Source organism: Dufourea novaeangliae, unplaced genomic scaffold, assembly GCF_001272555.1.
Source record: "Dufourea novaeangliae isolate 0120121106 unplaced genomic scaffold, ASM127255v1 scaffold130, whole genome shotgun sequence".
NCBI lineage: Eukaryota > Metazoa > Arthropoda > Insecta > Hymenoptera > Halictidae > Dufourea > Dufourea novaeangliae.
The window spans coordinates 72,346-85,258 of record NW_015374004.1 but is presented as its reverse complement, the minus strand read 5'-3'; the positions used below and the strand labels follow the sequence as shown (position 1 = coordinate 85,258).

At 36.4% G+C, this 12,913-nt stretch overlaps 1 long non-coding RNA gene across 1 annotated transcript in view; it reads left to right on the top strand.

Annotated features, from left to right (window-relative positions):
* Positions 1-12,913, top strand: part of LOC107188165 — a 107,272-nt gene that overhangs the window by 53,710 nt on the left and 40,649 nt on the right. The window contains exon 3 of the long non-coding RNA XR_001516219.1: positions 5,236-5,286. This is a non-coding gene — a long non-coding RNA (uncharacterized LOC107188165). The remainder of the gene's footprint in view (positions 1-5,235; positions 5,287-12,913) is intronic.

Sequence of the window (12,913 nt, the reverse complement as noted above, 5' to 3'; positions counted from 1 at the left end):
TTAACGCAAAAATATGTTACGTCAAGTGTAAGCAGTAAATGGTATTTGAAAAATTCTACAAAATATGTTCCTGATATTGAATGCTTTGTCAAATTTTTTTTAAATCAAAATAAGATCTTGTAAATATAAGTACACCAACATGTGAACTTTATATAAGTTATGAACTTAAAAAATTAATATTAAAAATGAATTTGCAATTTAAACGTCAAAGACGCGACTACGTGAGTATGAGGTGATGACGAAATCATACTAAATAAGTAGCCATAATTTTACTATTCAACCTGCATCTATTGTACAAAATGAATTTTTAAAGTAAAGAAACTTTACTTTAATTTTTGTGGTGACAGTTATAGGGACACTGGAATTACTCGCGAATTTTATTTCATTATTGATTAATTCTTCAAATTTAATATGTAAAACATTATATTTCAACGTGAGACGATTTGTAGGTTAAATAGCACGTAAAGTGATTAAATGAAATTACGCTACAATCTTAGGGTGGCAGTAATTGGGACATTTACCCTAGTCATCAACCGTCGAATTACACCTGAGATTCCACGATCCTCGGAAGTGGCATTCGAACCGGCACATGTGGGTCGGGTAAACAAAAAACCACTTTACCGGAGTGGTGCGCGGAGGTTGTTTTGAAAAGAGAGAGCTCCCGTTCGAAAAAGCGCGGCAAATGGACGCGCGTGCACGTAGTACGCGCGGTGCGTCGTATCATTCTGGCGGATACATATGTATTATGTGCACGCTATCTCGTATGGTGTGTGTGCAGTAGTTGCGCGCGCACGCGCGTCATGGCGCGACGACGAACTAGTGATGGCAGGCGGCGGGGCAGGGGGGGGGGGACACGTTACGGCAGGCGCATCCTTCGCCTTTTCTCGTGGCTGTCTCACAAGGTGACGCCGATGCCTCGGGACTGTGGGAATTCGGGACATGTGCGTGCCTACACACGCCGTGCTCGTGGTCCGCACACGAGGGGGAAATCTCGTGGTGTTTGGAAAGAGAGGAGTGCAACGGTTGAGGGGGCGAAAAGGGTACGGGGAAGACCGGACCTACGCTGTCCCGCGGCGCAGCGGCCGCCATAAGGCAAGGAATCCATGGGAATATCGAGCATGTGCATCGGTTCGCTCGTGTGCTGCACGAGTTATGGAGTGGCTGGTCACCCTCCTTTCCCTCCCCCCCTTTTTTTCTCTCTTCTTAACCCCACTCTCCTTCCGTATAAGGGATTCCGTGACCTGGCGCATTTAAGGATTTCTTAACCACGTGGCTGCATAGGGAAACGGGCTGCAACGTGGGGTGGTTCGCCCTTGTGTCCTGTGCCCCTCCTCCCGCTCCTCGTAGCTCGTGATCGCCGCGTGGCGACTCGGAACGTCCTCCTCCAATTATGCCGTTCGAGTGCCCCTCTTACAGTTGACTGTCGCTTCCTGAAATTGCTAATTACTTTATTTGTCGTAGTTCCTTCTTCTTTTTTTTAATTTTCACTTGTTTAGAGAAAGTGGTAGTACATACTCGTGTGTATATTATTTTGTCGTGAATGTTTGGGTCATTGTAAAAATCTCGATACGTTTGTAATGTGCAGGTTTAAAAATCTTGGAAAATATTATAAGTAGACTGCGGATTTTTATGCAAAATTTTCTAAAGTAATTGTAGAAATTTATTTTTCTTCTTAAGTATCTTATTGGGTTCGGACTAAAATAGAAAACTCATTGGATCCGATGAAAGTTTTGTCTTTTATTGTATTTTACAGAGCCCTGTGAGCTATAAATGCATAAAATCCGAGCAACAATCTGAACACAGTATATGCCATTAGAGGAAGGGAAGAGGTTATTGTAAACAATGGGGGTTATATACTTGATCAAACAAATTATCTTATAAAGCAGTTATTTCTCTTTTAGATTTAAGAACATTTTATCAAGACGTTTGCACTGACCTTGTGTGTGTTTATATACAGCTCAACACGTCAAGGTTTGTATGCTTTATCTTGTATTAGAAAATGGCGACATAAATATGTAACAGGTGATTGTGAATAAAACAACATTTGAAACACGTTTTCTAACACGACGTAAAATATACATAAAGAGAATTTTGCAAGATAACTTACCAGAGCTATGCATGTATAATAAATAATAGAAAAGAACGAAACATATGTAAAATCACAATTTACAGTACTTCTTAAATGTGACAACTTACTATGCTATCTGCTTTCATAATTTTTGTCGGTAATATCACTTAATAATAATGTTGTGTTTATAGTTTAAAGGTCAGATATTTGAGTTACTTGCTATTTTCGATGTACAGAATTTTCAATAGTTTCTTTCTATATTTACTCGTAGTAACGTTAACTGAAAATGCTGATATTGTTTGATTATTCTTTATTAAGGCGTTGAAAGTATTAAGATTGAGAAAGTCATTAGCATTAAAGATAGATTTACAATTTCCATTAATCTTTAATCGTTTTCAGTGTTCAAATTTATATTTATTGTTACATATAAACCAACATTATTTCCGTGCATTGAAATGAAAAATATCATTCCGCTAATTACTATCCGTCCAGTGCTTTTAATTGCAATGCTTTTTGATTCCAATTTGTAAATTGTAAAAAAGAGTCACTATCTATCAATTTTTTCCAATCGACCACAGTTTTCTTTTTGTTGCGGTTGTATGGTTAAGTTAACATTTAGCAAAAATTACAAAAATAAACCTGCTTGAATTCACAATGATTATGTATTATTGTATTATCACCTCGTTATAATAAGGTCGTCCTAATTTTATAGTCAGTTCGGAATTGAGTAATGCAACATATTTCCATAAATAATAAATATATAATTTTGCAATAATAGTTTGGCTTATTATTTAAGCAAAATTAATAATACCAATATTATTGAATATTACTAATAAAGTGTTAATACTATTAAAAATATTAAGTACTGTTAAGATAATTATTCAAGCGAGTCATTTGTATCGTTTCGAGAAATAGAATAAGCGTTTCTACTCTGTAGAAACTAATTTCTACATAAGTCTTAATAATACCCTTCAGTCGTTGGCATTTGATCTTGAATCTCTGTTTAGCAGCTCCCATATTTTCCTGACGTTCCGATTATCTTGCCAGATTTCGCAGGCCATTCGTTCTCGTTACTCGTGATACATGAAACAGTGGCACGTTTCCAAACGCATTTTCACCCACTTATCCCTTTTGTCTTGCTAAATATAAACGATGCAAGTGTTTCTCACGATATAGATGCTCAATTACCTTTAAACGAAGCTCGTAAATTAATTGGGGTCGGAGTTGAGAAAAACTGTTTTCCATATAAAAAACTCTGAATTCTTTTATCTACAAGTAACCAAAATTCCAATACCAGAATTGAATAATACGTTCGACCTAAAAGACTTATCTAAACTAACTGTTTAACTAAAATTGTAATATATTTGATTTATGATTCATTGGAAAAAATGTTTCAGAACATTTAGTAAAATACATTTTTTCCCCTGTGTAACAAATTATCTGATGTTTCGTCATGTTTATCGTAAAATAAAGTGTCATTTTCATGAATTACTATCTCAAAGTATATGAAGAATGTTTAATGTGTGTGGAATATAAATGAATTTCTGTTACCTACCGATAGTATGAAAAGTTTAAACTTGTAATACATTTTCTTTAACTTATAATAGGTATTGCTCATGATTTTCTAGCAAAGAAATGAAGCGTATATTATATGGAAATAAATCGTATATTATAATATTTTATTGCGTCACATGTTATATTTTTTTATTATATCTAATCTTTATTAATTCAATTAATTCATTATAAATAATTCTAATCATATCCAAAGTGGCTAATCGTCTTGATTATTATGTTTTTCTTCGACTTTGAAGGCTGCACGTGTTAATATGTTCAGAAGGAAAAGATAAAGGCTTATTTTCAAAGGGAAAATTCTTTGTAAACCGGTCTTAATTTTTCAGTTGACGGCTGTTGGCATTCATATATTCTGGTTTCCAATAATTAAATATGATTAAGAATATTAATTATATGCAATTAGTATTAATGTAATAATGGAATTAATTGTATACCTATGATACACTTTTCTTGATCACAGCATTGAAGAATATTCATTTATAATCATTAATATACTCAGTTTCATATTTACAACCTGCATACAACTCAGTATTTATTACTGATCAACAGTGCTTCAAAATAATTTCTACAAAAATTATAGTACATAACTGCTATCTTCTACGATTATACATGTTTTGTGGGATATTTTTTCATTACGTGGAAATAATTCAAAATTTCTATGTGCGTTGTAAGTATGGAATAATATATGTCGATTTGTGAAATTTGTTGGAAAAATTGTTGCATATTTCAATGTTTCAAGAAAAAGTCTTTTTGTATAGACTTTCTCATTATGTTGGATTAAATTTGTAAAAATACTATTTATATATTTATTGATAATTGCAGTCTCAAGGCCATGGAATGGACTTGGTTTACAATTTATGTTACATTGCTTTCATTCATTCTTCCATTCTTTAGACATATTCCACACCTTATTCTACCTATCCTCTTCTATCACTCTTTCTCTTCTCTAAGTTTCCTTATTTTACTTTCTACCAATTTTCTAACCACTCTACTACTTTTCCTTCCACATAATACTTCCTCTAACGTGCAGTTCCCTCTTTCCAATCCACAACAGTCGTCTAACAAATGTTTTAGCGTACCCCTACCATTATTAGTAATAATTTATATGTAATAACATGTAATATTTATTACATATTTCGCATCTCCGCTCACTATCCTCTAACCAGTATCAATTGTATCCTTCTAAAATCCCACATCTTGCCTTCGCTATTAGCTTTTGACTATCTTTGCTTTCTCCTTACAACCAAATACTCTGGTAAACTATAAATCTGTATATCCTTATACCTAATATCGTATTTCGACTCTTCTATTTTGTCGAATTGCACTTGTCTTTGGTTGCTGTAGTCTTATTTTTCATAACTTACTGACAAGATACCCTTCATCGCACATTTTTTCTTTTAAAAAATACTAATTATCCTTTTTTAAATTGGAGATGAATGCGGATTTATAGGGAGGTTATAAGTATGACACAGGGCGTAGAAATCAAAGAATTACGACTAGGTAGTAATATTTTTAAAAACCATTAGTTACACCCATTGTCTATTTTCGTGAGTGAATGATAACTCGTTTAACAATCAAATTTTTATTTCTTTTAGGTGACTGCATGATTCCAAACTTTCAGCCGGCTGTGTGCACCACCGAAAAATGTGAGTTTTATTTACTGTAACACAAACTGGATCAATCAATAAAATTTAAAATAGAAACATTTAGATAAGGATCCATGTAATTTGCTGAAAATATTCTGAAAATATTCAACTTGGGGCATAAGATCTGCGACGTAAGGCGGCCCCAAAAATGTCTAGACAAACCAAACTAATCCATCTTTCTAAGTACATTGCAAAAATAAATCCAGTAAAATATAGAATATATAACATGACAATGATGTTGTACATAGAAAAATGGGAAATCCCCTTATTTTTGTAAAAACAAAGGAATAAATAAAGATTCATCAGTAACATAAATAATTCATTTATTAATGGTAAAATTAAATGAAATAGTTAATAGAAACTGAAACGAAAAACACAGTCCATGACTGCGCAAGTGAAGTAAAGTTTGCTAAATTTAAGTAGTAAAATATTTCATTGCGGAGGTAGCATGCATATTGAACAAGGTTATGTCAAATATAACGTAGATGGTAGATGGATATGCTACAGGAAACAATGCAGGAAAACTTGTTCTATATTTGAAAATACCATTTTCAGAAGCTCACACCTAACCATATATACCTATATTATTTTAATATTGAAAATATTTGAATACACATTGCTTAATTATTAATATAAACAACGTTGTTTTGTGTTGAAAGTAATTACAATATCAAATGTTGATGGGTCGATGCTCACTCCATTCGATACAAGTACTTTTTTTTCGATACCTACTTGGTATCGCAACCGTACGTATCGAAACAAAAGTATCGAATAATGTATTCGTATTTACTTGTATCGATTCATCCGTACGTCCAACACGTTTTCGTCTTGATCCACATTTTGTACTGATGAATTTTTCATCGTCCTCAAATCGTTTTTGCAAACAAATCCATATGAAACTAGAACAACGTATGGTATATGGTAGCGGTAAACACTTATCGGGCGTTGCTTTCTTTCTTTCACGCGGGGTAATTGGCTGGACGAGGCCTTGATATTACGAGAGATGGCCAGAGAATACACGAAGGATGTACGGTTATTAAGCAGGATATACTTTTTACGTTTCACTCGATACTCGTAGCCGTTCGTTACTCATCCGTGTAAGATCGTTAGGAAGGGGTTGTCCGGTGTCCATTCACTATGTTATCTCCGGCTGGACGGATGCGAGAGGATCCAGCAACGATGAACGCTTTTTTGTATAGTCCTCGGCTTCTTTTTCCACGGAGGCTACTTTCCTGACATGGGCACCTGACTGTCTAGTCAGCGTAACATTAGCCCCGAGAACTTTTTGGATTAAGTAGTTGCCTTTTACTCGTGCCTTCGGCCACAAAATCCCACGACGGAAGTGTCATTTATTTGGAAATCACTCCTTCATGGACGGATTTGCTCGTTACACAGCTGATTCCGAGTAAACATTGCTCGATATGCAAATGATTCGTTCAAGAAACAATGTGTTACTTCACAACCTCGATTATCTCAGAAAGGATGTTCACGAAGTGACACGCGCCGATTTTTCTATAACTTTACTCAATTGTTCGTGGGATCAATCTAAGAATTTTGCTGTTACTACTTGATTGGTGCTACTTTAACGGACTTAACTAGTTGACTACGTTGGACTTTAACAGGGAAACCACCCTTTTTATCCAAAGCGGTCGTTTTATTTATTCGCTTGTAACTCGTAAACTGCAAAAGGTATCGAAAAAAAAGTTTAGGTAAGTTTCAGATAAATAATAAATTAAAAACAATATAGAATTTATATAAACTTTTTTTCGATATCTTTTGCAGTTTACGAGTTAGAAGCGAATAAGTAAAAGTGACGTTTCGGATAAAAAGGGTGGTTTCTCCCTTAAAGTCTGAAAGTAGTATACTGATTTAAGTTGGATAATGCTTTCAACAGTACTCTTTTTTGTTTTTTAACTAGCTCCAACCAACTCAGATCAGACATAGAAACACATCCCAGTACAAGCATATAATATGTATAATCATATCAATATACCGGGCTGTCCCATAAGTTCTTGCCATTTTCAACCAGTTTTATTTTCATTTTGTATTTATAAAAACTTACTTTCTATTCTACGATATAATCACCGTCAATAACATTCAGCTGTCTGCTTGGAAAGTTTTGAATGCCTTTTTCCCAGAAAGATCGGCGCTGGGAGGCAAAAAAAGTCACCAATATACTTTTTGAAGGTGATGTAGTTGTCAAACTTCTTGCCCAACAAATTTCGTCTAAGAGCTCCGAACAAGTGAAAGTCCGAAGGTGCAATGTTTGGGCTGCACAGTAGATGGGGTACAGTAGACCATCCTAGCTCCTAGAGCTGCTCATGCGTCAACTTTGCGCATTGATGTTGAGCGTTGTCGTGAAGAAGCTAAACGCCAAGTCGTATTGGCCGTTTTGTTCGCATGGCATCGGCTAGCTAGCTGGTCCCTGTAACGGTTGGCGTTGGTCGTCTGGTTAGGCTTCAGAAGTTTCCAGAAGAGCATTCCCTGCGAGGAAGCCTAAAGACGTGGCATGTATCATTTTCGTAGCGTGCCCAGCTTCCATCTCCAGTGATAATTTCCTTAAAAAAGACTTGCTGGTGCTAGCGTAGCAACAAACTTTGACAAATGCTGACAGGAGTGGCTATGTCATGATCGATCAACGCGTGAGGCGTCCATCGCGACATCACTTTGCGGTAGACCATCGAATTTGGCGATCGATGGTTATATAGGGTTGCCGAAAAGCATTCTCCGAATTTCGCGTGCTGGAATCCGGGTGCTGCTCGATTTCGTCGCGTCTTTGTCGAAGGTAGCTGGCCAGAGTGGGGTTGGTTTTACACCTTATATCGTCCTCATTGAGGCACTTATATCAGAAGCGTGCTGTTCGATCGCTACTATCGTCTCCGTTGAAGAGGTGTTAAGCCGGTGCTCATACAACATAATAGCGCGCAGTTGACGTTTCTCCATTTTCGTTTTCGTTCTCGTAATTTGTACCAATTACGCGGAAGATTCGCGCACAGATTCGCAGATTCTGAAAACTTTTCGGGACTGCTTTGATTTAAGGACAAACACGTTCCAAACAGAACGAACTCGGTAAGGACTTATAGGACGGCCCAATAATCATGGCTGGCCTTAATCAATGGTCGTAAATCAATCCTAACGCGGACGCTGTTACGGACGCATAGGTATAGTTTTTTCAAAGATACTGCGTTAGCCATAAACCCGACCGACCCTAAAGTTTATGTATTTCGGTAGCCTAATTCTGTCACTCGATACCCTTGAGTTGTAAAAACTGTGCTCGATTATCGTTCAGGGGCGTACGACGTCAATTTGGGGTCGGTTTTTCCGTTCTAATGTAATTAAACAAGTTCTTCTAGCGTACTAATTTCAAATTTAAAATACTTGTGGCCGTTTTATTCTTGATGAAAGCTTACGAAAACGTAAATTTCTTTCAAATATTCCAGTCTTTTTCGTTTTATTCCTTGGCACAACATAGCTGAAAGTGGCGTACCACTCTGATAATTCGCTTCAAAGATATAGCGTTAACCACGTTTATGGTTAACGCTATATCTTTGAAGCAGCTATAATTGTGCCGGTGATTATAAAAGTGGTGTAAGTCAAGGAACTAAGAAAGTTGAGTTTTTCTCCTATTTTATATTATGAAAGAATATTCGAAACGAAAGATACACGATTTAAATCACTTCCATAATCACCGGTACAATTATAGGCTGAATTCACTGTAGTGGTACCGATAGTTTTATACGAATCTCTCGAAAACTAGGACCGTCCGTCGATTGTATGTAAGGAAAAAGTTGTTCAGAACTATGCCCACGACAACATATTCAAGAATCATTGAAATCGTTCTATGTTGGTACATGAAATATGCCCTAAATCCGAAATCCAATACATTTAGGGTAGACCGAGACTAATCAGATCAAAATAAGAATTCAGTCCATATTTTTTATATTCTCATGGACACGAACATTTCGATTGTTCATATTGCGTCATTTTTATCCCCCACATCCAATCCAATAACTCATCAATTGTTTTACGTAGTTATTTAGTGCTAGCACATGTTGCCATTGAGACGAACGCGTGCGAACGTAATAATTTTGATACGAATCTGAGATACGTAATCTACAATTTCATATTTAAAATAAAAAGGTAAGCTTGAAAATTCAAATGTGTTTAGTATTATTAGTTTGTATAGTGTCCAAATTTGGTATTTCATATACTTTAGATTATTATATCATAATTCGTCTATGTATCCTATTCAATTTAAAATCCTTATGTATGGGGCTAATGGGATCACGTCATTTGGGGTGAATCGGATCACTCTTTTTCTTCGTTTGAATATTTCTATGATTATAAGTGTGATAATTATTTATATACAGATGGTTCGTAAGAACATTAAAAAAAACTAATCAAGGTTCATGGTGTCCAGAAAAATGAAAGAAGATTCGATACAGTGCAATGTCTGCGAAGGGTGGTATGACGAGAATTGTGCTGATAGAGGTGGTGTTAAAAGACACTATACTTATGACCATTATCATTAAATTAAATTTTTATAAAGCAATTTAAAGACATTTTTTATGTAAATTTCAGCTTTGTTTTAGTGATTTCTGGATTATTCGATTCGCCCCAACTTTGGGGCGATTCAGATACTTCTCGCTTTTTCGATTTTGTTTGCAAAAGAAAGATTTTTAAGTTTATTTAAATTTCTTTATTATAACTGTTTAAGATAAATGTGTACTAATTACGAATCTATAATAAATAATTAGCTGTCTAAACTTTGACTATTATTTTTGTACTATCAAAATAGAAAATGATCCGATTCGCCTCGGTCTACTATTGTTTACTGTAGTTATACAGTAAGTGTTACACTTGCTTTGTCGTTTGAATCAAATTCAATCGAATGCACTATAAATATCTCGAGATCTCTCATTTTCTATACATTCGAAAGTAATCTTTAAACATGTGTCCAATTAACCTCAACGTAAATACATCTCGAACCAGTTCTTCTTTTTTTTATCGTCGATCATGCTCGATTGTCGAAGCACTGTCCCGCGGCATTAAACGAAATCGCGTACACCGTCGCTTTCCTCGCCCAAAGAGTCAGTCGCGAACGGAAAAAAGTGGCGTCTTCTTACTTTCGTGCTCGTTACAAGACACCTTGTTGGACAATAAAACACGGGGGACGGTTTATTGGCGCCTAACAGTGCAACGCACTTCTCAAAGAAAGCAGGCCACGGCTCGGAGTTACTCGTAAATTCGATCAATTTCTCTCTCGTTAAACGGCGAATAATCGGAGATCTGAGGGCGGCCGAAACGTCGATGATCGGGTCCCCGTAAGAAGTAATTATCGCGTAATTATTCGTTGCCCCGTTGGTGAACGAGGCGTGCCCTGGCCCCGGGGGCTTTTCATTCTTTGAATGACATTTATTATCGCTCGCCGAGAAACCGACACTCCGCGGACGCTTTCAGTGTCCAGTAATTTCATTGACTTAATAAATCATCGCTTGTCATGTGATTTACCGTATAGTGAACGAGACGTAGGGGATGTATTTCTTCCGCGCCGTTTTTTTTTTTAAATTATTTTCGGGATACCTGTATCTTGAAACGCACGTGTTAGAAATGTTACCGAATGTCCTGCAAATAAAACAGTAATGTTTCTCTCTTTTTTTCTTTCTATTTGAGTATAATTGTAATATTTTATTAGTCGAATCGTCAATTTTTTCCTGTTTAATTGACACATCCATTGCCGTGATGATTATTAATGACTGGCGTCATTGAATTATATGAACAACCTTCAGTTTCTAAGGAATAATATATACATTCTTGACGTTATTATTATAATTAGACTGCGGATTTTTATGCAAAATAACATTCTCTACAGTATTTTATAAAGACAGGCGCAAATGTAGAAATTTATTTTTCCTCTTAAGTCTGTTATTGGGTTCAGACTAAAATAGAAAACTCATTGGATACAATGAAAGTTTTGTCCTTCATTGTATTACACAGAGCCCCATGGGCTATAAGTGCATAAAATCCGTAGTCTAATTATAATTATAGTAGAGCAGATATTTATATTCTTAATAGTGGAACAGGCGTGTTTTCTAACGATATTGTCCGTGTTAATAACATATTTCATTTTACAAATGTATCAAGTAAACAGATTTTGGGAAATTATTTTTTCCATGGTGTATATTTTATATTATAACATTAATCTATGATTTTCTATAGTAAAAACATTGCATATTTATGTTCCTGTTAATAAAAAGCAGGTAACAGTATTCTCTCCCTCGGATACAGACGACCGTAGACGAGGACGTACGTCGACGGTCGAATGTCATTGGCCAAGACGCGAAGAGTGAGAGAGACACAAGTGCCGTAGATGTCTCGCGATCGCGACAACATCGCGAAAAGTCGGGTGTACCTCCCAGGCATCTTCTTTTGTGAAACAGACTATAGTCCAAGTCTTACATATAGTGAACCATCTGTGGCCGCCACTGAGTTTGGCCACCCAGGTGTGGGGGCACCATTTGCACCCCCGCCTCGAACGGCCCTGATTTTGTCATTTTGTCTACCCCCCAAATATTTGATCAAACGTGTCACGGTGTAATTAAGGATCGGTAATTCGGTTTTGGTTAAATATAATAGGGTATAAATAGTACGTTGCATGCAATAATTTCCCAATTAGCGTAGAACTTTTTTGGAGTCAATTAACCGGGGTGTACGAGTTTATTATGGTATTTTGACAGTTCATGTGATATGTTCCAGTTCCGCGACAGCCAAGACCCCGGTGTAATTGCTGGCTGCCCCGTCGTTTTATCTATTATGTGTGTATCATTCATTTTCACATAACCTGTAGGTACATATTTTATATTAACGACGTCGAAACAAAAATGCGAATTACACCGTACAAAGTAAAGCAGTAATGAGGAACAACGACGAATAATGGATAAATTAATGATTATAAATTCGAATCGACATGTTACATAACACATATGTATATAATTATAACATTTCATTTTTTTTATAATCGCTACTCTTTTTACTCATTTTTAAAAACGCAAATAGTAATGTATAGAATTCATTTTCACAAATCATATTGAAATGTTTTTTCTAAGGATCAAAATTACGATCACAGTTAGCAAATTCGCGCTAGATAAAAAATCATGGTCGTGAATGATGTTAAATCACGACCGTCATCGTGATTCTGCAATCACTATGATAAATCATTGTCAGTGATTTTGCACAGCATCTCTGGGCTCTCGAAAGAAAGTTCCCTCTAAGAGAATCGATGAAAAATTTTGATTCGAAAACAATTCGCCGTGTAACACCTTCCTACCTCTGCCCATTGTCAAACACCTTGTGGTGACTGTGGATGGACCGACAATGTCGCCACGATTATCTGCATCCCCGGGGGCCCTGGGGCGGTTAATGATCAGCATCGGTCGGAGGAAACGCGGCGCAAGAAAAGGCAACGACACGAAGAAAAGAGCGCCACGCTTCGTACACGTTCCGTGCACACGCTCCGACGCAGCGCCTAGATTACAATCACGACCAAGCACAGATAGAAGAGCAGCGCAAACGGGGGCGAATTGTAGTGCGGAATCAGATGATGGGTAGGCACAGGAGGGGGGGGGGG